Below are 22,756 nucleotides of genomic sequence, written 5' to 3'. Positions count from 1 at the left end.
TACCTAATTGACACCAAGAGTTGATCCTCCTGAGAGTATTTTTCAGAAGCTATTAGAAATAAATGAAATTTGAGAAGAGCTTTTGGGTCATCAGCATCTATATTTAGACTTTTCACATAATCATAGATCGCAGCACTTTGTCACCAAGAGGAAAATGAAATGGGGTTATCTCTTCTTTTCATTGCTTTTTTCTTTTTCATTGAATACACTAGCAGTTTCTGTGACGAGACAAATCCCATTCTAAGGCTTAAAAATAGATGTTACTATTTTCACATGGGTTAAGATACAATCATTTAAAATGTATTAGTATTCATAATGTAATACAAATTTTTTAAAGCATGGCCAGGCATGGTGGCCCATGTCTATAATCCTAGTGCTTTGGGAGGCCTAGGCAGGAGGATCTCTTGAGGCCAGAAGTTTGAAATCAGCCTAGGCAAGATAGCAAGACCCCCCACTCTCCATAAAAATTAAAAATTAAAAATTTAATTGGGCATGATGGCATGCACCTGTAATTCCAGCTACTTAGGAGGATGAGGTGGAAGGATTGCTTGAACTCAGGAGTTCAAGGTTGCAGTGAGCTATAATCACGCCACTACACTCCAGGCTGGGTAACATACTGAGACCCTGTGTCCAAAAAAAAAAAAAAAAGCAAACACTTACTGAGCACTTAAGTACTGAGCACTTAAGTACTAAACATTATTCTTGCTTGTACTGTTTGTTTGTTTGTTTTGTGAGACAAAGTGTCGCTCTGTCGCCCAGGCTGCAGTGCAGTGGCATAATCTTGACTCACTACAACCTCCACCTCCTGGGTTCAAGAAATTCTCCTGCCTCAGCCTCCCGAGTAGCTGGGATTACAGGTATGTGCCACCATGCCTGGCTAATTTTTGTATTTTTAGTAGAGATGGAGGTTCGCCATGTTGGGAAGGCTGGTCTCAAACCCCTGACCTCAAGTGATCTACCTGCCTTGGCCTCCCAAAGTGATGGGATTACAGGTGTGAGCCACTGTGCCTGGCCTGCTTGTATGTATTATTTCAAGTAATCTTCAAAACACCTAAAACACCTTTATGCTATTTACTATTACTATCTACATTTTGCAGAACAGGAAACTGTGGTTCATCAAATCCAAAATAACAAAAACAGATACTTACAAATACTGCATAACTGTTCTAAGCCAAGTGTATTACAGTTGTCCCTCAGTATTCTTGGGGATTGGTTTTAGGACCCCTGCAGGTCTTTCAGGTCTGACTACAGGCAATTATGAAGGCAAAATCCAGGCATACTCAAATCTTGCAGTGGGCCCTGGGGAAACTACCTGTACAAAGACTGGCCCTCTGTATCATGGGTTTCACATCAAGAACACTGTATTTGTCATCCTCTTTTCGTTGTGGATGTGGAACCTGAGGATAAGGAGGATCGACTACATTTATTGACAAAAACTTGTATGTAAGTGGATGAGGATAGTTCAAACCAGTGTTGTTCAAGCTGTACCATGTTCAGGGGATGCCGAAAGTCTGTTTGGAGGGTCAAAAAAGTTTCACAAAAGAGGTGTCATCTGAGCTGGATCTTTAAGGATGAATAGCCAATGGGAGAAAGACAGATAAAATAACTGGAGGCTAGGCGCAGTGGCTTACGCCTGTAATCCCAGCACTTTGGGAGGCCAAGGTGGGTGGATCATGAGGTCAGGAGATCAAGACAATCATGGCTAACATGGTGAAACCCCGTTTCTACTAAAAATACAAAAAATTAGCTGGGTGTGGTGGTGCACGCCTGTAGTCCCAGCTACTTGGGAGGCTGAGGCAGGAAAGTCGCTTGAACGTGGGAGGCGGAGGTTTCAGTGAGCCGAGATCACGCCACGGCACTCCAGCCTGAGAGACAGAGCGAGACTCCATCTCAAAAACAAAATAAAACAAAAAAACAACCGGAAAAGTGTACAGCTGGGACAAGGTCCTGGTCTCACAGGAAACTGAGCATTGAGTGCAACCTGAGCAGAAAATATGAAGTTAGGGAGTGGTGGGAAATGAGGCTGAAGATGTAATGAGAGGCTGACTGTGACGGTCATGTACGAAGCTGTCAAGTTTGGGATGAATTCTGCAGTCCCACACCGCATCACAGACATACCCATTGAGTGACAGGATCAGCTTTGGAGCGAAAAGGATGAGGTCTACAAATAAGATATTGTTCATGAACGTAAGCAGAGAAGCCACATTTATAATATGTTTCTGAGCAAATATATTAAGCTTTGAAATTTAATGACATAAAACCTGGATTTGTCACAACATATCTGCATTATGGATTGATGCTGGCAATTACCAGGTAGTATCACTGGAAGGTTTTCAACTAATAGACAGCTACATCACAGCTGCCACCTGCTTGACAGCAATTATAGAAAGCCATCCCAATTAAGATGCAATCTGATTTTAGATACGTTAAGATATAAGGGGGGAAAACAGGTTTAGAATGAATGAAATGGGGGGCACTGAAATAGGGGGCACTGCATTAAAAATATATCCAAAAAGGCTGGGTGCGGTGGCTTATGCCTGTAATCCCAGCACTTTGGGAGGCCGAGGCGGGTGGATCACAAGGTCAGAAGTTCAAGACCAGCCTGGCCAAGACGGTGAAACCCCGTCTCTACTAAAAATACAAAAATTAGCCAGGCATGGTGGCAGGCACCTGTAATCCCAGCTACTGGGGAGGCTGAGGCAGAGAATTGCTTGAACCCGGGAGGTGGAGGTTGCAGTGAGCCAAGATTGAGCCACTGCACTCCAGCCTGGGTGACAGAGCAAGACTCCGTCTCAAAAATAAATAAATAAATAAATAAAATAAAATATATATATATATATAAATCCAACCAGCTGTCCCTACTTCCAGTCTCATCTCTCTGGTCCAAACCAACGTCATCTCTTTCCTGGATTATTACAGTAGTCTCCTGACAGGTCTCCCTGCTTCTGTCCTTAATATCCCCTCCTCTTCTCTCCCAAATCTGTTCTCAGGAGGGCATCTAGAGTCAGAGCATGTAATTCATGCAGAGTCCTCAGTGGCTTCCCATCTCACCCAGAGAAAAAGCTCATGTCCTTACAGTGGCTAGAGGGCCCTGCACGACCCAGTGCCTCATTAGCTCTCTGTCTCCATCATCCCTGCTCCTCTCCCTTTGCTTGCTCCACTCTGGATAAACGGGCTTCCATCGCCTGAAAGTTTTACCTTTTGTTCCCTCTGATTGACCTGCTCTTCTCTTGGGTAGCTGCAAGTCTCAATTTCTGAAGTGTTTCAACAAATGCCACCTTTTCAATGAAGCTTCCTTTGCCTGTCTTTGACTCTAATTGCTATCACACTCCTACTCCCTAACTCTCATTTACTGCCTATCTGCCTTCCCTACTTGCTTGCTTATTTATTTATTTACCTTTTTTGTCAGCACTTACCACTAATACAGCATATATTTGACTTGTATATTTCTTGTCTAGAATGTTAGTGAGGAGTCTGGCTTTTGCTTAAGCCAAATGTGTGATCTTTCAGGCCCAACTACAGGCAATTACGAAGGCCTTACCTGGCAGACCTCACACAGAAAGCTGCCACCCTCTGAGAGACATTTGGTGCACAGCCAGTGGGTCACGGTCTCTGAAAGAAGTTGTAGTCAAGGACTCAGGCTCTCCTGGTCAGTCATGCTTTTCCTGTATTTACATTCCTGGCCCCAGAGTTTTCATTGCTAGATGGCTAGCAGACCTTGGGTAGACGTCCTTTTCAGATGCCTTTGCCAAGACCTCTTTATGCGGGGAGGAGGGAGCCCTTGATGATGCATTTCCCTACTCTGACTCATCACCCAGGACTTTTCCACTCCAAGCTCTCACCGCTGCCCTCCTGCTTCAGGGTCCATAAAACTGCTTTAAGCTCTTGCTTTTACCATTGCAGCGAGCGATTAAAGGGTCAGTTCTTTCATCTCTGGCTTGTTGCTATAACCGGCTACTCTGACAGCTCTGTCTCTCCCTGCTCAGCTGAGCTCCTGACAATTCGTTTCACAAGCGTCAGTGTTTGCTCTTTGTTTTCACTGCTGTATCTCCAGCACCTAGAACAATATCTGGCACATATCAAGTGTTCAGCAATTTTTTGAATGAATTAGTAAGTGTCTGTTAAACTAATATAATTAATTAATTCTTGGAATTGATGCCTTCTTTGTTTTAAAATTTTATAGGCCGGGCGCGGTGGTTCAAGCCTGTAATCCCAGCACTTTGGGAGGCCGAGATGGGTGGATCACAAGGTCAGGAGATCGAGACCATCCTGGCTAACACGGTGAAACCCCATCTCTACTAAAAAATACAAAAAACTAGCCGGGCGACGTGGCGGGCGCCTGTAGTCCCAGCTACTCAGGAGGCTGAGGCAGGAGAATGGCGTAAACCCGGGAGGTGGAGCTTGCAGTGAGCTGAGATCCGGCCACTGCACCCCAGCCTGGGCGACAGAGCAAGACTCCGTCTCAAAAAAAAAAAAAAATAAAATAAAATAAAAAAATAAAATAAAATAAAATTTTATTACAGATTGTTAAACCAATGTATTATGCACAATGTGAAAGGAGTTATTACAATAGATTAAAGCTTCAAATAATTCTGATATTTTCATTGCCCATGCCTTAGCTTGGGCTGCTTGTAACAAAGTCCTGTAAATTGGGTGGCTTCTAAGCAGCAGGCATTTCTTAGAGTTCTGCAGGTTGCCAGTTTGAGATCAGGGTGCTAGCACGGTTGGGTTCTGGTGCAGACCCTCTTCTGGGTTGCAGATGGCTACTGTCTTGTTGTGTCCTCACATGGCAGAAATAGGACAAGCTAGCTTTCTGGAGTCCCTTTTATAAAGTCACTAATCCCTTCATGGGGGCTCCACCCTCATGACCTAATTACCTCCCAGAAGCCGCATTTTCTATAACACTGGGGGTTAGGATTTCAACCTATGAGTATTTTGAGGGGGACTGGTAGGGGGACACAAACATTGAGCTCCATTGCCGCTCACAACTTTGTTTCTTCTTCCAACCATATAATCACAGCTAAAAGGGCCAATGTTTTCTAAACTGGAAAAAAAAAAACAAAAACAGAACAGATACAGTTTTGTTTGGTGTAACCAACAGGAAGAAGCCCTGGGAATTAATATTCAAAAAGAGAAGGGGGGCCGGGTGCAGTGGCTCACACCTGTAATCCCAGCACTTTGGGAGGCTGAGGCGGGTGGATCACCTGGGGTCAGGAGTTCAAGACCAGCCTGGCCAACATGGTGAAACCTCGTTTCTACTAAAAATACGAAAATTAGCCAGGCGTGGTGGTGCACGCCTGTCATCCCAGCTACTCGGGAGGCTGAGGCAGGAGAATGATTTCAACCCAAGAGGCAGAGGTTTCAATGAGCCAAGATTGTGCCACTGCACTCCAGCCTGGCTGACAGAGCGAGACTCAGTCTCAAAAGAAAAAAAAAAAAAGAGACAAAGAGAAGGGGTAAGATCCTGGATGTTAGGTCCTGGTGTTCCATTTGTTACTAGGTTGCCATTTGAAGGGTCTATACTAACAGAAACAAAATCCAGTATGCAAGTGGCTTTTCTTTAAGGGTTTCAAAATATCAATGGGGAAAGGGAAAGCAAATTAGAGAAAAATGTCTGGGGAAACTAGAGACATTTGTAATATTGTCAGGTTTCAACCAATCGTTACCATTGTTACAGTTCAAGAGTTGCATGCATTGGTAATGCACTCTTGCACTGTGTATGTAAGAGCAAGGAAACAAGTACTGACAGATTCAAGAGCCTTTCACTTCTTTCAAGAAGTTCCTGGGCTGCCCCAAAACTCTGTCCCAGTCCAGAGGAATTCAGTCCCAGGAGAAGTTCTTAAAGGATACTACAAAGTGAAGGACTCCTGGACTGATGTGCCCTAATGAAGCCTTTGTGTATTATAGGTGTATCAATCCCACAAGTCCCCTTCCTCTAATCGCAGCTTCTTCCTACCTTACTTTCCTTGCACTGGAGTGGCATGGTAAGGGATTGTCTGACAAGACCTGTGTTAGTCTGCAGTCTGGGTGAGTGAGAAAGAAACAGGATCAACAATGGCCATAGCTGGGTGTGGTGGCTCAGCCTGTAATCCCAGCCTGTAATCCTCGGCCTTTGGGAGGACGAGGTGGGCAGATTACCTGAGGTCAGGAGTTCAAGACCAGCCTGGCCAACGTGGTAAAACCCCATCTCTACTAAAAATATAAAAAATTTAGCCAGGCATGGTGGCGCGTGCCTGTAATCCCAGTTACTTGGGAGGCTGAGGCAGGATAATAGCTTGAACCCAGGAGGCAGAGGTTGCAGTAAGCCAAGATGGTGCCACTGCACTCGAGCCTGGGCAACAGAGTGAGACTCCATCTCAAAAAAAAAAAAAAAAAAAAAAAGAGGAAGAAGAAGACAATGGCCACAATACCCCTGCATCCCTTCTCTCCCTTGAAATGTGGCCCAGTCCTTTTATGCCACCTCTAGTCCCCTAAAGCTTTTCCCAGTAAGACTCATCCACCACTCACTATTCTAAGACATTTCCTATTTCCTCCCCACACATCTGAACTGTTCTTTTGTTTTTGTTTTGTTTTGTTTTTGAAGCGGAGTCTTGCTTTGTGGCCAGGCTGGAGTGCAGTGGCCCGATCTCAGCTCACTGCAACCTCTACCTACTGGGTTCCAGCGATTATCTTGCCTCAGCCTCCTGAGTAGCTGGGGCTACAGGCACGTGCCATTAGGTCCAGCTAATTTTTGTATTTTCAGTAGAGACAGGGTTCCACCACGTTGGCCAGGATGGTCTCGATCTCTTGACCTCTGATCTGCCCACCTCGGCCTCCCAAAGTGCTGGGATTACAGGTGTGAGCCACCGCACCCAGCCCTCATGATGTTTTTTACTAAGTCAATAAACTAAATCATAGGAAGTGATTGAACAAAAGTGGCGTAAAGCACTGCCTCCTCCAGAGCACTCAGTGGTCCCTGTTCCTAGCAGCTTCAAATGTAGCCAATTAAGATTGCAATGATGGACAACAGGCTTCTCTAGCTCTGATTATCCTGTCTATAGCTGACCTCATCTACCCCCTCTTGCTGACTCGCCACTGGAGGAATAACTGTACTACATGGTTGGACTGACCCATGAGTGACGGACCAAGGGCCAGGCTGACTGGCATCTTACCTGTTCTGCAGGAACTCAAAAGCCAACCTCTTACAAAAGTTGAGTAGAGTTGCTGGGTGAAGCATTCTGGATCTGTTTATCACCTCACTGCACAACTCCTGGACCTGAGATAAGTTCCATGACAATTGTGCTGTCATCAGAAGACTAATTTATCTCAGCTGTGTCAGAAAAGGGGCTGCACAGGCGACCTAAAAGTTCATCCACTCTACAGCTGGAAACTTCACCTTATGTGAAGTGGGATTTTGTTGGAGTTTGTTTAGCTGTAAGGAAGACAGCTTGAATACACATTTCTCCAAAAAAGACATACAAGTGGTCAGCAAGCATGTAAAAGGATGCTCAACATCAGTGGTCCTCAGGGAAATGCAAATCAAAACCACAATGAGGCACCACTGCAAACCAACAGGACCTCTAAAATTGGGGGGAAAAAAGTGGGAAAAAAGTCCCAAGTCCCTCTGGGGAATTCCCACAGTGCCAGGCAAATTGAGATGATTGCTCACCCGAGGGCCACCGATAAAGCAAATGGACCGTGGAGAGCAGCTGTTTGTATTGATTCTTGTAACCAACAGGCCATGGCAGGCAGAAGTGATTACAATCTCTTCTGCCACAGGAAATAGATTTCTGTCTGTTCCCCTGGTGTCCTGGGGCTCAATACTGCCTTTACTCACCTTAGAAGAGTTACCAGAGTCCAGAAACAATTCATGACAATAAATCGTAATTCAGCTTTAAAAGCACCAGAAAACACATCCCACTGGTGAAATTCTGTCTCACCCAAATATTAGCACCATGCTGGAAATTTACAGCAAAATTTATAGTATATTATACTGAAGACAAGCCAGGAAGAAAAAGAAAAAGAAAAAAATATAAAATATAAATAGAATTTCTGCCAACAAGGAGAGATTAAATAAATCATAAATTCCAACCTGAAATTAAAACTATGGATGAAAAGTGTTCATGGGTGATGAAGACTTTCAAGATTCTATGTGCTTCCCTGGCTAAAAAATGTCCTAGAATCGTAATCATAGCTCTCCGAAACGTCCATTTAATAAAATTTGTAGGCCGGGCGCGGTGGCTCAAGCCTGTAATCCCAGCACTTTGGGAGGCCGAGACGGGCGGATCACGAGGTCAGGAGATCGAGACCATCCTGGCTGACACGGTGAAACCCCGTCTCTACTAAAAAATACAAAAAACTAGCCGGGCGAGGTGGCGGGCAACTGTAGTCCCAGCTACTCGGGAGGCTGAGGCAGGAGAATGGCATAAACCCAGGAGGCGGAGCTTGCAGTGAGCTGAGATCCGGCCACTGCACTCCAGCCTGGGCCACAAAGCGAGACTCCGTCTCAAAAAAAAAAAAAAAAAACCCATAAAATTTGTAAACTATACCCAACCTCAAATCCGATCAGAATAAGCAATATAATATTAAAGGATTGTCATTTTATCCATCAAAACTAAATTCCTGTATTCCACAGGGAAGATATAACATCCATTTATAATCAGCTACCAATGTTTTTGAAAATACATATTTTCTTTTACAGTGAGACACATTAATGTTTTGAGTTTGGAGAATCTCAGAAACAATGGCCATCTGAAAATAGGTCCAAGCCTAGGAGATACAGGGAGACCCCATCTCAACAAAAAATTAAATAGTTAGCCAGGCATGGTGGTGCATGCCTGTAGTCCCAGCTACTCAGGAGGCTGAGGTGGGGCCCAGGAGGTCAAGGCTGCAGTGACCTGTAATGGTGTCACTACACTTTAGCCTGGGTGACAGAGTGAGACCCAGCCACTCCCCACCCTCACTTCCCCCCAAAAAGAAAAAGAAAATTCCTTCTCAGGAATTTTATTCAGGCTCCTACATTCTATTCAAGAAACTGTAAAGGAAGTGAACAAATAGTAGTAGGAAAGTTTTATGCAAAAGAAATGACATCTCAATAGCAATACCCATGAGGTAGGCCTACCCTGACAGTTCCTCAGCTTCTGTGTAGCTCATCCAAGTGATGTCTTGCCATCAGCAGAACCAGACGGTTTTATAAAAATAAACTGATACGAAGACCTTTTCTCCAGGATTCATGCAAAGAAGATAATTACAATTTAAGATGAGCTGCCAAACTCTTCCTCTTCACATGATGAGCTTGTGGTTTCTTAGCTGTTGCACATAAAAAAGACATTTGACCAAAAATGACTCATTTTGTTATATAGCTTATAAATATTTTTAAAAAGGCAACCCCTTTTTTCTTCTTCCCTTACTATCTATCTTATCTATCTACCATCTTTCTATCTATCTATCTATCTATCTATCTATCTATCTATCTATCTATCTATCTATCCTAACTTTCTATAAGAGAGAGAGAAAAAGATGAAGCGAGACACAGTTTTACAATTGGCAGGGGCCAAAGGCATTTCATGGCTTTGGAAGTCAAACACATGTTTGTTACTCAATTGATAAATTCCACATGACAATCATAGGATGAGTTGGTTGTTTTTTCCAAGGCGTCACTACATCATGCTTCTCTTGCTTAAAATTGCTCAGCGTCAGTGGTGTCCCATTCCTCAGCAATACACTTCTTTGTTATAAACTTAAAGTCAAATTCCATACTACTTCTATAATGAAACCTACAAGAATATCTTGGATTTCAGCGCATCGTGTTAAACTTCATTTGGAAAACGAAGGAGGCAGCTGCTGAGGAAAGCAGATCAAAAGAGGATGTGCTTCTATCATCTGCTACCACACCTGAGGCTGGTATGCCTGTCCCCAGGCCCAGGGCCCTCTTTCATTAAGCCAAAATAATAGGATTGTCTCTTTCCCTCTCACGTCTCTCTATCTAGGTTGTCTTTTAAGGACTTTTCCCCTTCAGATTTGTTCTTAGAGATCAGATAAAGCTTTTTTTTTTTTTTTTTTTTTCTTTCCGGGGGGGATGGAGTCTTTCTCTGTTGCCCAGGCTGGAGTGCTGTGGTGCAATCTTAGTTCATTGCAACCTCCGCCTCCCATGTTCAAGCGATTCTCATACCTCAGCCTCCCAAATAGCTGGGATTTCAGGGGTGCACCATCATGCCCAGATAATTTTTGTATTTTTAGTAGAGACAGGGTTTCACCATGTTGGCCGGGCTGGTCTTGAACTCCTGACCTCAGGTGATCTGCCTGCTTTGGCCTCCCAAAGTGCTGGGATTACAGGCGTGAGGCACTGTGCCTGGCCAGATAAAGCTATTATCACCCGGATATAGTTTTATTTGATCCAGCTTCTCACAGCTTTGCAAACAGTACAGGATCCTGCTTTCCTTGAAGATAGATGGCTTTGAACCATCCATGTCCTAGGGCGGATATCAATCACACTACATAATTTTAGTAACTACAAATTTAAAAATAATTTAAGGTGCAAGAAGGCCTCCTGCCTTACTCTGGGCTTAACTGAATCAACTTTCCATTGTTTCAACTGTGAGAGAAAGAAGTTCCTCTCCTCTGGAAGGGAAAGTGTGGGAATACTTCCCGGGAGGTCCTATCTGATCGGAGAGTGGGGAGAAGGAACCGAGCGTGCTCAGCTGAGTCCCTTTGCTGTATTCTGTTTCTCTGTCCTACTCTCCTCAAGAACCCCTCCTTCTACATCTCCATGAGAGACTACGATTTTTTTTTTTTTTTTTTTTTTTGAGACGGAGTCTTGCTGTGTCTCCCAGACTGGAGCGCAGTGGCGCGATCTCGGCTCACTGCAAACTCCACCTCCCGGGCTCACACCATTCTCCTGCTTCAGCCTCCCCAGTAGCTGGGACTACAGGTGCCCGCCACCACACCCGGCTAATTTTTTGTATTTTTAATAGAGAGGGGGTTTCACCGTGTTAGCCAGGATGGTCTCAATCTCCTGACCTCGTGATCCGCCCGCCTCGGCCTCCCAAAGTGCTGGGATTACAGGCGTGAGCCACCATGCCCAGCCTGGGAATATGCTTTTTATATCAGGATCTGGCCCTACAGTGGAGAGACATAAAATTTGGGATGGGTAGGATCAATTTAGAGGGAAGTTATTAGGAACCCAATTTTATCTAATGTCTATGCTTTGTTCTCCAAACCAGCCCTTTCAGTAATAGAACTGGGCTTTCTTTTTTCTCCAAGCTGTCTAATTCCTCTGTTCACTTCCGAAGTGGCTTTGAAATCAAAGGATTGATAGGAAATTATTACTTCTATGGAAACAAAGAATCCCCAAATCCTAGTGGCTAAAACAACAAAGATTTATTTCTCACTCCTGATACAAGTTCACTGGGGGTCCGATCATGTGCTTTGACTATGAGTTGCCACACATTGGGAGTTTAAAATTTTTTTTTTTTTTTTTTTGAGACAGATTCTCGCTCTGTTGCCCAGGCTGGAGTGCAGTGGCATGATCTTGGCTCACTGCAACCTCTGCCTCCCAGGTTCAAGTGATTCTCCTGCCTCAGCCTCCTGAGTCACTGGGATTACATGTGACCATCACCATCCCTGGCTAATTTTTGTAATTTTGTAGAGATGGAGTTTCACCATGTTGGCCAGGCTGGTCTTGAACTCCTGACCTCAGGTGATCCACCGGCCTCAGCCTCCCAAAGTGTGGGATTACAGGCGCTCACCACTGTGCCTGGCCCTTTTTTTTTAAGAGTTCTTAAAGACCAATTTCAAGTGTTAGCACCTCTGAGTAAGACTTTATTAGAAAATAAAAGTAGAAGCAATTTTCAGATTTGAATCCTGGGATGTAATTACAAGGACTGTGACAGAGTAGTGTTTTTAAACTTAACGCTTTCTATCGGGGAGCCACATTTATAATAAACAGCAAAAAGAATTATCATCGACAACTGAATAGGCCTTTTCACATCCCCCAGATTTGCTGAGAATTATTTTTGGGAATACTTAATTCAGAGCTTTTCTTTCAGGGTGTTGGCACTTTCCCTTTTTGGATACGAGTTATACAAGACTAACCTCTATTATTTCTGGATTACATGTCAGTGATGGAAAATGAATTGAGTGCTTTGAGGGGGAAAGAAATCATTACCAGAAAAATGAATAGACCGATTGTACTGGATTACTAAAAGTCGGGGCTCTGGAAAGATCTTTGGTTTGATTTTCCGGGAAACGTATCTTCTTGGATACTCTTCAGAGTTGTGATAAATTCCTCCAGCAGCAGGTGGGAGGTAGGCCTATTTATACCACACTTTCTCCTGGTCCTGGGCTTCCTAGGCTGACTTCAAAGAGAGGTCTTTTCTTTGCTGTGTGGTATTTAAAGAAAAAAACTGCTTTGAACTCTCAGATATCGGGCATTTTGGGAACAGTCAACAGCCAGCCAGATTTACATGTTTATCACTTTTGCCATAGGATGCAGAAAATTTTTTCCCTCACTCAGTGAACAGTGGTATTTATCTGTTCCATAGGTATGTACTATGTGCCAGATAGTACTGTGTACTGATGATACAACAATGATCAATTCTGATAGTTCTTACCTAACAGAGCTCTCAGTTACGGATCAGGGAGGTGGATCTAGACAGGTAAACAGCTTACAATTCAGGGTGAGAAATGCCATGATAAGGACACACCAGATGCTGTGGGAATCATGCAGATAACAGAAAACCAAACACCACATGTTCTCATTCATAAGTGGGAGTTGAACAATGAGAACACATGGACACAGGGAGAGAAACATCACACACCAGGGCCTGTTGGTGGGTGGGGGGCTGGGGGAGGGAGAGCATTAGGAGAAATACCTAATGTAGATGACGGGTTGATGGGTGCAGCAAACCACCATGGCATGTGTATACCTGTGTAACAAACCTGTACATTGTGCACATGTATCCCAGAACTTAAAGTATAATAAAAGGAAAAGAAAACAAAAGAAAAGGAGATCAGAGAAGACTTTCTTAAAGAAGTGACTTGTAATTGTGATCTGAGGGATCGTAAGTCATAACCAGAGGAAGAGAGGGTGAGCAAAGGCCCTGAGAGTGGAGACAGCGTGGCATATTTGAAGGACTGAAGGTAGAAAGTATGTGTGTAGGTGAGGGGAAAAGACACTGTTTTTAGGGAATTGTTGAATAGGAAAGGAATACGGTGTGAAGTTAAAGTGTAAGCAAGTACAAGGTCCTGCAATGTCTGGAAAAACCTGTTAGGACTCGCAGCCTCTATCCTCAGGGAAAGTCACTGAATTACTTTTAGCAGACAGGATGCATAATTGAACGTACGTTTCTGGAAACCACTTTGATTTTTCTGTTGCCAATGGATTAGAAGCGACAAAGTCTGGAGATAGGAGTTGGAAAGACCAATGGGGGGGCTATGGAGGCATCCAGGTGAGAGATGGTGGTAGCCTTGAGACTATACATTGGCGGTGAAAGGCACAGACTGGGTAGATTTGAGAAAAATTTAAAGGTAGAATTGACAAGACTTGGTGACAGACATGATACGGATGGTGTAGGAAAGGGAGCAATCTAGCATAATACTGAAAAGGCTCAAGGTTCTGGGTTGACAGTGAGATCATTTAATAAGACAGGAAACCCAGGAGAAAGAGCAGACTGGGAGGTTAAGATCATGAATTCAATTTGGGGCATGTTGATTTGAGGTATTTATTAGAGGCTGTTGATGACCCACTCATATCCCCTTGACCAACCATTGAAGCGAGTGGCAAAATTGCCCAGTGGCTGAAACAACGGACTATGGATACAGTCAATGCATGTTATAAATCATAGTTCTTTCAATTAACTAGCTGTGGGTCATGGTACAACTTCTTTTATCTGTTTCCTCCTCTATAAATTGGAGACAGTCACTACCTCATGGGGTTGCTATACATACTAAATACCTGTATACATAATATAATTTCCCATGTAAACTCCATCGTCAAGCAACATCTGAACTCTACATACCAGAAGGCTCTTCTCTCCTTGTCCACTAAGCACTTGCTATTTGTGTTTGCAATTATAGTACAGGTATTTTCATATCAGTATCGTCTTTATTGACAAAAGCCCTCAGCAGCAGTGTATTAGTTTCCTACTGCTGCTGCAACAAATTAGCACAAACTTAGTGACATAAACCAACACAAATTTATTACCTTGTAGCTCTGGAGGTCAGAAGTTTGAATTGGGTCTCGTGGAGCTAAAATCAAGGTGTTGGCAGGACTACATTCCTTCTGGTGGAGTCTCTGGGGGAGAATCTGGTTTTTTGCCTTTTTCTTTTCCAATTTCTGCATTTCTTAGCTTGTGGCTCCTTTCCTCCATCTTCAAAGACAGAAGGTAGCATCTTCAAATATCTTTCTGCCTTACTCTTTGGGATTCCTCTTCTACTAAAAGGATCCTTGTGATTACACTGGGCCCATGCAGATAATCCAGGATAATCTCCTTGTCTTAAAGTCAGCTCGTTAGGAACCTTAATTCCACGTGCAACCTTAATTCCTCCTTGCTATGTGTGTTAGTCCACTTGTATTGCTATAAAGGAATACCTGAGACTGGTTAATTTATAAAGAAAAGAGGTTCATTTGGGCTCTGCAGGTTATACAGGAAGTATGATGTAGGCACTGGTTTCTGGTGAGGGCCTCAGGAACCTTCCAATCATGGCAGAAGATAAAGGGGAGCAGGAGTGTCACATGGCAAGACAGAAAGGGAGCAAGAGAGGAAGGGGAGGTGCCAGGCTCTTTTAAATAACCAGCTCTCGAAGAAACTACCAGAATGAGAGCTCACTTATTACCACGGGGTGGGTACCAAGCCATTCGTAAAGAATCAACCCCCTTAATTCAAACACCTTCCACCAGATCCCATCTCCAACACTGGGGATCACATTTCAATATGAGATTTGGAGAGAGACAGGCATCCAAACTACATCACTATGCAACATAACACATTCATAGGCTCTGGGGACTTATGGATTCTTTTTTATTCATAGCTCCATTTTTCATACTGTCTTATTGCGTTGTGTCACCCTCTGCTAGGACTAACATTTCCAAATCTTGTGATATTCTTGTACATAATATGTGTTGTGCAATAAAAATATATCTGGCCTGAAAGCAGTAGTGATGATTTTTATTTTATTATTCATAATTTATATGAGAAACACAAAACTCAAACTTTCAAGTGACATAGTAAATAGGTGGTAGAAAATAAATATCCATAGGACTTTTTCCCCAGTCTTCCTAACAATGACAAGATAGCAGCTGGAAGATTATGAGAAAGCAATAAATATTAAACACCAATGGAAACAGTGGCTGTCTAAAGGCACCCAGAGCACACAGTCAATCTTTACTAATGATTCTTTTCCAGACCTAAAGTTCTCTATTGGCACTACCCTATAAAGCTTTAATGAGCTCTATTCCACTCTGATCTGGGAAGGAAGGGAGAAGTAAGAAAGGGAAGCAGAAATGTAGATGTCATAAATATGAACAAAGACCCCAGAGTATGAGAAGAGCAACCTCAACCACCCACCCAACCATCCTCTAGTACAAGAGGCCAATTCACACAGGGGCCACAGCCCAGGCTGCCAGGCTGACCTGTGCCAAAAGAGATGTTACCTGAAGGCCGCTGAGTGGTCCCAGCTGGCTGCAGCCTGAAACACTTCTTAATCTATCTGTCTCTAAGTAGAAAAGTCAAATAAAGTCATGAATATCTCTGCAATAAATAGTTGACGAGATTGATCGGCAGATTAGCAAAGGATCCAAGAGAATGGAACCTCGGCCTAGCGAAGAAGCAGGCAAAGTTTCCCAAAGGTATGTTGCAGGTCACCCTGGGCAAAGTAAAGGAACTGAGCACCAAAAGCATTTAAACAACTTCCTGGAACCCCCCACATCCTCATTTTCAGATACATAAAATTGGCATTAATGACCTATCATACGAAAATAGCTTCTACTTTCTGAATACGAATTAAACATCAGACCTGGTACTAGGTACATTATACGTATTATCACTAGTTCACTGGGTTCCTTTCAGCACCTACAATTAACAGAGAGGGCCAATTGCAGTGGCTCACGCCTATAATCCCAGCACTTTGGGAGGGCGAGGCAGGCAGATCACCTGAGGTCAGGAGTTCAAGACCAGCCTGATCAACATGGTGAAACCCCATCTCTACTAAAAATACAAAAATTAGTCAGGCATGGTGGTGGGCGCCTGTAGTCCCAGCTACTTGGGAGGCAGAGGCATGAGAATTGCTTGAACCCGGTGGGGGCTGAGGTTGCAGTGAGCTGAGATGGTGCCACTGCATTGCAGCCTGGGCGAAAAAGACTCCATCTCAACAACAACAACAACAACAACAACAAACAAAAACAAAACAAAAAAGAAAGAAAACAAAAAAACCCAAAAAAAACAGAGAGGGATCTGAGGCCAGAGAAGTTCAGTTACTTACCTAAGGGCACACAGTTGATACATTTCATGGCTGGGATTCAAATTCAAGATGTCTGACTCCAGAGCCCTACCTTTCAATCAGGAAGTACCTTATACAATCTTTTCCACAGGATGGTTTCTTCCTCAGTGGGAGAATGATTTAAATCATCAGCTCATCTTGTCCTATGACAAGTGGCTTTTTCTAGGTTTATTTGGGACAAATGCATAAACTAAAAGCTATGCAAGAATATCAGCAAGGGAAATAAATGAATGAGAGCTAGGTATATTGCTCCATTCTGCATCTCCAGAAAGGGTTAACTTTTGGCAGTTTAGCTGAGATGTGGGAGAACAGATGTGTAATACTTTGTATCAACAAATATTTAGTGATGCCAGAAACAAAGATGGCTTCTGGTATTTCACACCTAGCCTTCAGGAAGGCCTGTTAAACTTGATTTTCCTCTCTGCCTTGGAGAGACACGAAGTTGCTAAGCTACCATGAGGAAGGCAACTTCCGCTGTAATTGCTTTCCCAGTTTTCATACTGCCCTAGAATTTTTAGTTTTCCACTTTTGCTGAATCATTTTCACACCAGCACCTAGGACAATGACAATGAACTGTAAAAGCATGTCACTGGGTACGTCATGACCATCCACCAAAGTCTAATTAGCTGGTGCTTTCACATGGGAGAGTACTTACCGTCCATAGCCACTGTGTTCTTGTAAAAATAGGCTAGAATTACTCTCTCGCTCTTTCTGAAAGAAGTAGGGAGAGGGTTAGAGTTATTGTGTTGAAAGAGAACAGGACAATAACGGCCACAAAATCAAATCACAAGCAAAACCTTGCTGATACAACTCTATTTTGTTTTGTTTGCTTTTTGAATTTTTTATTTTAAATATTATTATATAGTGACTTTGAGTTTTTGAATTTTATTTATTTATTTTGAGACGGGGTATCGCTCTGTCACCCGGGCTGGAGTGCAGTGGCACGATCTCGGCTCACCGCAACCTCCGCTTCCCAGCTTTAAGTGGTTCTCCTGCCTCAGCCTCCCCAGTACCTGGGATTACAGGCACATGCCACCACGCCCAGCTAATTTGATGGCTGATGAATGTATCATCATCCTTAACTTCTTATAAGTTAATTTTTTTTTAAATTGAGGTATAATTTATATCCATAAAATTAACCACTTTACCTTGGTTTTGAAAAAGAAGAAATCGATCACATGATAACCTCACCCTATAAAAAGATAACCTTTAAGCTGGAAACAGATTTCTGAACATGCCATGTTTGTCTAACTTTCTCTGGCTTCCTGCCCCTTGTTCTTCTGCCTTTGCAGAAAAAAAATCAAATTATTTCTATATTTGGAGAATTGTTCAGTACAAGTTCCTTCTCCATCTGCTTGCACTCATGTTATTAACAAATGTTCACTCTTTTCTATTGATTTCATATTGGCTCTCTAACATTCTACACAGCTTTTTTATTAATTAATTTTTTAAAGATAGGAATACTTGTATTTTGCACAAAACACAAAGTGGAATACTGAGGTAAGTCTCCCTTACCCTGTCTCTTCCAGCAACCCAGTTCCTTTCTGAGGCCAAAATTTTCTCAACTTTCTTAGGCATCATTAGACAGCTATTCTATTCACTTACAAATATATACATATACTAATGTATACAAATATATGTATACAAACATATATAGAAGTATACAAATATATGTGTATATGTGCATATAAAATATAAATAGGTACATAAAATAAATTATATACATGCATACACATATACATTTCCCACACACAAATGAGGGCACATTCTACCGAATGTTCTATGCTTTACTTTTTACTGTTAATAATAACCCTATTCTTGGGATTCTTTCCAGAAAATTACATTTATAGGAGTTTGTTGTGTCCATTTTACTATATTTTAAAAGTATATAATAATTTACTGAAAACCATCCCATTACTGGCTGGGTGCAGTGGCTCACGCCTGCAATCCTAGCACTTTGGGAGGCCGAGGAGGGCAGATCGCGAGGTCAGCAGTTCGAGACCATCCTAGCCAACATGGTGAAACTCCGTCTCTACTAAAAATACAAAGATTAGCCAGGCATGGTGGCGGGTGCCTGTAATCCAAGCTACTCCGGAGGCTGAGGCGGGAGAATCGCTTGAACCTGGGAGGCAGAGGTTGCAGTGAGCTGAGATCACACCACTGCACTCCAGCCTGGTGACAGAGGGAGAGTCCATCTCAAAAAAAAAAAAAAAAAAAAACCCTATCCCATTACTGTCATGTACATTGTTTCCAAACTGCCCTTACAATGTCTTACAAAGTTCCAGAACAGTTGCAGGCTGGTGTGTAACTTCCGACCTCAAGTCATCTGCCCACCTCGGCCTCCCAAAGTGCTGAAATTACAGGTGTGTGTCACCGTGCCCAGCCTGCTGCCCTTACAATGAATACACAATTTTATTTAAACCATTTCACACATATGAAACCAACTCTGTAAGCCAATTACTTATAAGTGGAATTTTTGATCAAAAAGTATGTACGTTTCTGCTTTTGAAGGGTATTGCCAAACTAGCCTTCAGGGAAATTGCATCAATGTGCACTCTGTTAGCAGTGGAGCGCGGTGTTTCTACATAGTCTACTACGTGTACTTAGTAACTATTGTAACATAATTTCAGACTAACTAATAATAAATATTCAATGATTAATATCAGGAAATTAGCATTAATGGTTTCTCAATCTTTATTTTCATGACATTAACATTTTTGAAGAGTGCTGGCCAGTTACTTCAAAGAATAGCCTTCTATTTGGGCCTGTTTTTTTCTTTAAAACAAAGAACCAGAGGGGGTGGGGTAGCATAAAAAAACAAAACAAACAAAGAAACAACAAAGAACCAAGTGCTGGTGGGGGGCGGTGGCTCATGCCTGTAATCCCAGCACTTTGGGAGGCCGAGGAGGGTGGATCACCTGAGGTCAGGAGTTTGAGGCCAGCCTGTCCAACATAGTGAAACCCCATCTCTACCCAAAATACAAAAATTAGGCGGGCATGGTGGCCTGTGCCTGTAGTCCCAGCTACTTGGGAGGTTGGGGAAGGAGAATCACTTGAACCCAGGGGGTAAAGGTTGCAGTGAGATGAGATCATGCCACTGCACTCCTGCCTGGGCGACAGAGCGAGACTCTGTCTCAAAAAAAAAAAAACAAAAAAAAAACACCACTAAATAAAAAGAACTAACTGCAAAAACTCAAAGCAGAAAAACAAAGAACATTTGCAAGGCATAAAAAAGAAAAAGCAAAGGCGGGGCGCGGTGGCTCACGCCTGTAATCCCAGCACTTTGGGAGGCTGAGGCAGGCAGATCAGGAGGTCAGGAGATCGAAACATGGTGAAACCCCGTCTCTACTAAAACTACAAAAAATTAACAGCACATGCCTGTAGTCCCAGCTACTGCGGAGGCTGAGGCAGGAGAATCGCTTGAATCTGGGAGGCAGAGGTTGCAGTGAGCGGAGATCACGCCACTGCACTCCAGCCTGGGGCAACAGAGCGAGACTCCGTCTTAAAAAAAAAAAAGAAAAAGAAAAAAGAAAAAACAAAGGCCGGGTGTGGCGGCTCATACCTGTAATCCCAGCACTTTGGGAGGCCGAGGTGGGCAGATCACCTGAGGTTGGGAGGTCGAGACCAGCCTGACCAACATAGAAAAACCCTGTCTCTTACTAAAAATGCAAAATTGGTGGGGCGTGGTGTGACACGCCTATAATCCCAACTACCCCAGCTGAGACAGGACAATCGCTTGAACCCGGGAGGCAGAGGTTGCGATGAGCTGAGATCAGGCCATTGCACTCCAGCCTGGGCAACAAGAGTGAAACTCCATCTCAAAAAAAAAAAAAAAAGAAAGAAAGAAAAAACAAAGAAAAATAAATGTTAGAAATAATAGTTTGTTTTATTAAAGACTATTTACTATTTTTCTTAACACTTATGCCAGATATTGAGTTAAGCATTTTGCACAGTGGTAGTAGCTAGCATTATTAAGCAAGACAAAGTGCTAAGCACTTTGTACGCATTGTCTCATTTAATCCTCAAAAATTCTTTCAAGTTCTCCATATTATGGATAAGTAAACTGTGGTACAGAGAGGTGGAATTGTTTGCCTCAGGTCACAGAATTGGTTCTCTTCCTCTTCCTCTTCTCTTCCTTCCCTGTCCTTCCCTTCCTTTCTTTTCAAGTTACAAAAGTTATGCATGATTATTATAATAAATTAACATAACTCAGAAGGGGAGAAAGTAAACATGGAGTGCCCTAGCCCTTCTCCAGTGTCCCACACCAGAGGTGACCTCTTTTAACAACTGGTGGGCGCAGTGGCTCACACCTATAATCCCAACACTATGAAAGGCAGAGGAGCCGGGCGCGGTGGCTCAAGCCTGTAATCCCAGCACTTTGGGAGGCCGAGACGGGCGGATCACAGGGTCAAGAGATCGAGACCATCCTGGCTAACACAGTGAAACCCCGTCTCTACTAAAAAAAATACAAAAAACTAGCCGGGCGAGGTGGCGGGCGCCTGTAGTCCCAGCTACTCGGGAGGCTGAGGCAGGAGAATGGCGTAAACCCAGGAGGCGGAGCTTGCAGTGAGCCCAGATCGCGCCACTGCCCTCCAGCCTGGGCGACAGAGCGAGACTCCGTCTCAAAAAAAAAAAAAAAAAAAGAAAGGCAGAGGTGGGTGGATTGCTTGAGCGCAGGCATTCCAGACCAGCCTGGGCAACATGGCAACGCCTGTCTCTATGCACACACACAAAAGCCCAGCACGGTGGATCATGCCTATAATCCCAGCACTTTGGGAGGCTGAGGCAGGCAGATAACTTGAGCCCAGGAGTTCGACAGCCTGGGCAACATGGAGAAACCCTATCTCTATTTAAAAAAAAAAAATTAGTTAGGTGTGGTGGCACGCACCTGTAGTCCCACTACTTGGGAGGCTGAGGTGGGGGTATCACTTTAGCCCAGGAGGTTGAGGCTGCAGTGAGCCAAGATCTTGCCACTGCACTCCAGCCTGGGTAACAGAGTGAGACCCTGTCTCAAAAAAAAAAAAAAAAAAAAAAAAAAAAACATGAGAAACAGAAGCTTAGAGAGAGAGAGAGAGGCTGGGCGCGGTGGCTCACGCCTGTAATCCCAGCACTTTGGGAGGTCAAGGTGGACAGATTACCTAAGACCATGAGTTCAAAACCAGCCTGGTTAACATGGTGAAACCCCATCTCTACTAAAAATACAATAATTACCTGGGCGTGATGGCACAAGCCTATAATCACAGCTACTCAGGAGGCTGAGGCACAAGAATCACCTGAACCTGGGAGGCAGAGGTTGCAGTGAGCCGAGACCGTGCCACTGCACTCCAGCCTGGGCAACAGAGTGAAATCTGTCTCAAAAAAAAAAAAAAAAGAGAGAGAGAGAGAGAGAGAGAGAGAAAGAGAGAGTGAACGAGAACAAACAACTGTGCATGTTTATTTCCAGACCATTTTCAACTAGAATCAAGAATCTGATCTGAATCTAAAGCCCTTCTTGATAATGAATAATGAATATTCACTGTCGCCCTCCATATGCAAATAGCAAAGTTATATGATTATATGTATACTATAAAACAAAATGACTCTTCAAATTTTTTTATTATTTTATCTTTTTTTTTTTTTTTTTTAGAGACAGGGTCTCATTATGTTGCCCAGGTTGGTCTCAAACTTCTGGGCTCAAGCAATCCTCCCACCTCAGTCTCCCAAAATGCTGGAATTACAGGTGTGAGCCACCACACCTGGCCTTGATGTTTTGATACATGTATCAAAACATATTGATATATATATATCAATATGTGATTGTAAAATGATCACCACAACAAAGTTAATTGACATATCCATCACCTCACATAGTTACCATTTCCGTGACTCACTGCAGCCTTGACTTCTTGCACTCAGGTGATCCTCCCACCTCAGTCTCCCCAGTAGCTGGGACCATAGGTGCCCGCCACCCTACCTGGCTAATTTTGTAATTTTTGTAGAGATAGGTTTTCTTCATGTTGCCCAGGCTGGTCTCCAACTCCTAGGCTCCAAAGATCTGCCCTCCTCAGCCTCCCAAAGTGCTGGGATTACAGGCTTGAACCACTGCACCCGGCCTCTTCTTTCTTTTCTAACTTCTTGAATTGTACATTGAATGCTTAATTGACTTATCTTTAATTTAATTTCTTTCTGATGTAAACACATTTTAAGGCTCTAACACTCAAGATGAAACTTTAGCTGAGGGTGGCATAAAAGCAGATTTCCTGGGTCTGGATACCAGCTCTTCACTACTAGCTACAAGACC

General features: G+C 43.3%; 1 long non-coding RNA gene across 1 annotated transcript; it reads right to left on the bottom strand.

Moving 5' to 3' along the window:
• Positions 1 to 9,100: 9,100 nt before the first annotated feature.
• On the bottom strand, positions 9,101 to 21,828 carry LOC102114850 (uncharacterized). Its single transcript, XR_010579847.2, has 5 exons — positions 21,688 to 21,828; positions 17,132 to 17,187; positions 15,632 to 15,693; positions 14,183 to 14,348; positions 9,101 to 9,288 (listed from the first exon to the last, which is right to left on the bottom strand). It is a non-coding gene; the product is annotated as an uncharacterized lncRNA (long non-coding RNA).
• Between the last annotated feature and the right edge of the window lie 928 nt (positions 21,829 to 22,756).

The sequence above is a fragment of the Macaca fascicularis genome, chromosome 12 (genome assembly GCF_037993035.2).
Source record: "Macaca fascicularis isolate 582-1 chromosome 12, T2T-MFA8v1.1".
Taxonomy (NCBI): Eukaryota; Metazoa; Chordata; class Mammalia; order Primates; family Cercopithecidae; genus Macaca; species Macaca fascicularis.
The sequence above is the reverse complement of the archived record's forward strand: the minus strand, read 5'-3'. Positions and strand labels throughout refer to the sequence as shown.